This window comes from Vicia villosa, linkage group LG6, assembly GCF_029867415.1.
Source record: "Vicia villosa cultivar HV-30 ecotype Madison, WI linkage group LG6, Vvil1.0, whole genome shotgun sequence".
Classification (NCBI taxonomy): Eukaryota; Viridiplantae; Streptophyta; class Magnoliopsida; order Fabales; family Fabaceae; genus Vicia; species Vicia villosa.
Window position 1 is genome coordinate 118,959,683 of NC_081185.1, and position 4,871 is coordinate 118,964,553.

Sequence of the window (4,871 nt, forward strand, 5' to 3'; positions counted from 1 at the left end):
GGTTACAAATAGTGATACATGTTGTCGCACGCTCGCGAAATGATGAACAACAGAGTCGCCACCAATATATTTATCCCAAGGAGGGAAAGGAATATCAGAAAACCTAGGATGAATAAGAACGAGGTCTTTCGACCAGAGATAGGGTACGGGAGTCGGTTACGCAAGGGGAAGGTACTAGCACCCCTCACGCCCATCGTACTCGATGGTATCCACCTATGTTTGTTCTATTCTAAGGGTGTATAAATCTGAAGCTTAATTACTAAGGGAATGCATGCAAATGAAAGAAGAGAAACACGGGGAAAATAAGGATTATAAATAGTTGTGCTCGCTTAGGCCCCGCGACCTAATGCCTACGTATCCTTTTCAGGAATCAGAGCGCCGTAGTTCGGCTCTTTAGTTTTTGTTTGTTTTGTGTTTTTTAGTGGAACAGTTACATTCGCACTCCGCTGCTCGACCTCTGGAGTCTTAAGCTGGGAATGGAGCGGAAATAACGTGTCCGATTAAAGAATTCCTCGGAGGCGAGATAGAGAAAAGAGTTTGAGCGTTCAAGTTGCACCCTAAAGCAAGGGAGACTCGAGTTGCTCTTTGGTTTGTGTTTTTTTAGAATTTGGGAACTTACGCCCGAATGGTTCCCTAAAGCAAGGGAGATCCAAGCACTCGAATGATTCCCTAAAGCAAGGGAGATTCAAGCTTCCATTCCCTTTTTAATGATTTTCACTTTCTTATTAATGTTTTTTTTAGTATTTTCTTGGTATTTTTTACGGGATTTAATTTGGATAGTTCTTAGGTGTTTTAAAGTTGAAAAGAAAAAGAAATTAGCCTAAGTATGAAGGGAACTTCTAAATCCTAATGTTGTCATGGTTTCTACCTAAAGTTAGGAATTAAAGAAACATGAAAATAAAGTCACAATTAGAAGTCATAAGTAAGATACATGAGCAAAATTGAGAATGATATAATGGTACCAAATTATACACAAGCATGAAGCAACAAGCCAAAAATATAGTACAAAAGTGGCCTAAAAATACTACTATTTTTATATTGATTTTAATGAGATGAATTGAATTACAAATTAAGCAAAAAGGATTAAAACAATAGCCTAAAACTAATATTTTTTATGAACATTTTTTATGTGACAAAAATTGTATATTAAAGTCTAAGAATTAGTAAGAAAAATTAGTAATTTAATTACTCAAAGAAGTAGTAAAAAGACTAATTAGAACAATGAATTCAATTAAAAAAATGTAAGGAAACATGGGGTGCAAACTGAAATGAAGGTGTTGAATAGCAAGGCGCTGGGCCCAGGGAGAAGCCCAACATCATATTTTTTTGTATAATTTAATTCAGCAAGACAAAAACACGCTACCTGGGCCAAGGGGGCGAAATCAATTCGTGGCAGGCCCCATATTGTTTTCAGATTATTGTGTTTACCAAAAATGAGTGAAACAGGCCACTTGGGGGTGAACAAGCAAATTGGTATGGCCCAGCGTTGATCCATTTTTATTTGTTATTAGATTTTAACAATAATAAAAAAAAGAATAATAATAAAGAAAAATAGAAAAATAGAAAGGGAAATTAGGGTTATGTGTATTGTGGCTAATCGACTTCTCATGACTCACACTCTCTATCGTATCTCTCCCATCTCTTTCAAATAAAACGTTCGCCGGAAATCGCTTCCGCCGCGCCGGAGGCGGCGGAGCGTGACGTTACACCTAATAACACACAAAATCACAACCTCTGGTTCCATGTGAACCCTATCCCGACCTTAATTTCATAAAGAGAACGCTCTAATCGCTGCAAATCGACAAGGGGAAATGTGAACCCTAAGTTCTTAGTATCAACGAATTGCAAAAACGCACGGGATTCAAGAAATTCGAAGAAGGGCGAAGGATGAACCAGCATCAGCAATGATAAAGCATTAAGAACACACAAGAAGGAGAGTTCTGAAGACTTACCTGAAGTGCCGAGAGGAGTGGAGATCGAGAAGAAATGAGGTTCCACTTGGAGGTGTTGGTGAAGTAGACGCGGTTGAGGAAGATGATAACTTCTTCAGGTGATTCTTGATCTCTCACTTCTTCATATTCTTCTCTTCTTCTGTTGTTTTCCTTTCCCGCGTGTGTGTTGTGAACTCTGATTGAGAGATTGAGTGATGAAGGTGAGGGCTTAGCTCTGTTGTAGCAGAGTTTCAGAGGTTGAATCTCTGCTCAACAATGGAGGTGAGCGTATAGTGATGGTGAGGGTGATGAAGGCGAGGTGTTATTGAAGATGTAGAGAGTAGTTGCAGAGAGATTGAAGTGAAGGTGAAAGAAAATGGTGGAGAGAGAGAGAGAGAGAGAGAGCTGAAATGGAGAGTGTGAATGGTGTCTAGATGGTGATGGAATCGTGGAAAGTTGATGTGTAGAAGCAGAGAAGTGAAGAGATGAAGATGAAGATGGTGTGAAAAAATGGTGGAGAGCTTCTGAATTGGTGGTGATTCTGATTTTATAGATGTTGAAGGAGGTTGGAGAGTTGGTTGTGGATGCATCTCAGCCTTTGATTGAAGAAGTTTGTTATACAATAGATGGAGAAGATTGAACCTGGTAGAGAGGTTAGTTACAATCTGTTACCAACTGTTTTTTTCTGTTATGTTCGTTATGAGTAGGTGGTTATTCTGTTATATGAATGATGAGCTGGCATATTCGGTTAGTTAGGTTGGTAGTTAGGGAAGTAACTGAATTCTGTTGGGGTAGTTTGAGGGTTTGTTTTCTGTTAAAAGTTGGTTTGGAATAAGGTTTGTTATAACAGTTAGGAGAGGTTAATGACAGTTGGGAAATAGTTAAGGGACGGTTCAAAGTTGGTTACTGCTGAATGATTAATTAGTATTCTTTTTCTCTTTTTTCTTGTGATGCTGAATGGATGCAAGGCTGTTTTGTATCGATTTAATATGAATCATGCTGGGGCTGAATTGGTGATTTGATATAGTATTGAACTGATTTAAATATCTGAATGGCTGAAAGTGTATGTATGTACAGGTTATATGGTAATTGTTAAGTGATGGTGATGAATAATGTGTATGCAATATTTTTGTGGCTGATGTGCATTGTCTTGTTTTATTGTAGATGTGTCTTATTCTGTACTGGTGCTGCTGTTTGTATGTGTGAATGCAGGGCTTTTGGTTATGGTTTTTTTGTGAATGATTTCTATTTGGAATAGGGAATATGAGGTTAATATGGCGTCACTGTTTGGATATTGAATTTGATGAATGGCCTATAAATATGCACTGATTCATGTTGTTTCCTCATTTGCTTGTGATGCAGGTTTGGAATAATTGATTCAATGCTGGTGCAGCATGGTTCATGGCCAAGAAGTCACTTAAGGAGGAATGAGAGTTTAGAGTGGGAATCAATGAAGCCTTTGTTTATGAATAATAGTTTAGTATTAACTTTGTGTAATCTTCTTGATCATGTAATGCCATTGGATGGGGATGTAATTGTATCTTGGACTTGTAATGAGTAAAATATGAGTTAAATGATGAATAGAATCGTAATAGAACTTTGAAATGAAATGATTTTTTCTTCACATTTGAGTTATCTCCTTTTTTTCCATTTGCATTATCATGAATTTCCAAATATTTCTCCACATTGCAACATTGAGTGAACCCCTTGCACAAATGTCTTGAGAACCTTAACTCACTTCAACTTCCCACTCCATTTGCTTCTTCAATGAAGCCTTTAGATCAATTCAATTCACTGATTCGACCAAACTTGTGTGTTGAATAACGGAAAAACGATGTCTTCAGTAAAATGAATCTTAAGGTTCCTCTTTTGTACTATGATTCGAAAATGATCTTAAATCCAAAGCAATACCTTAAACACAAAGGATCCATGAATTTGGCCAATACCTTAATCTCATATTTACATGGTGAAACTCAACAACCTTGAGAAATGAACAACTAAACCCTGTTATTTTAGAATCCTTGATCCCGAGTCTAATTTATTGATAAATGATGCATAATATGACCTAATGGATAGATGTACATGGACGCAAAAGTCTAAGCCAGTTAGAGATAAAATTAGATGGGCAAATTTTGGGGTGCAACACATGTACAACACATAAATTCACATTATTCTCCTCATTTTTTATGATGACAATACATCACTCTAGAAAGTTCAGAGAACTGCTAGCGCTTCTACAAATAATATATTTTATGACAAAGCTCACATCTCACCAAAAAAATTCACATGTTCCCTCTATTTTTAATATAGCTGAGGGAGAAAAACAATCTAAGACGTGCTTTGAATCTTGGCTATTATAGTTTATGTTTTTTTTCCTTATAAGTGGAACATTTCTTTTTATTTTATTCTTTATTTGTAATCTAAATGATCTACCCCTTCAGTTTACGTAATAAGTGAGTGATTGAATAATCATATTTTACTATAAAAGCACTCATTAAACATATTTTACCCCAATTCTAACTTATATGTAGCCGAGGTATACGCATCATTCTTTATGATGGATTGTAAGACAGAAAAAATCTTCAATGTTCTTCTATCTTGAACAAAATATTTCTTATGCTCTTGAAATCTTTCTCACATAATGATGTTGATATAGTTGTTGTTGTATTTTTGTAATAACATTCCTATTTTGTCAACCAAAGAAAACATCATTGATTTCTTGGGTTGACAATATTGAGAAATTTATTCTTAAACATGTTGTAAATTACACAAAAAAATGGTGACTGATAAATAATTAAAATGGAAACATGACATGTTACTTTCAATTCTTTATCATTTACCATTTTTTTTTCTTGAAACTTATTACCTCTTTTTTTTCTTCTAAAAACAATGGGTTTACTTATTTTATTTTCTATTTGAAAAAGAAAATACTTTTTCCCT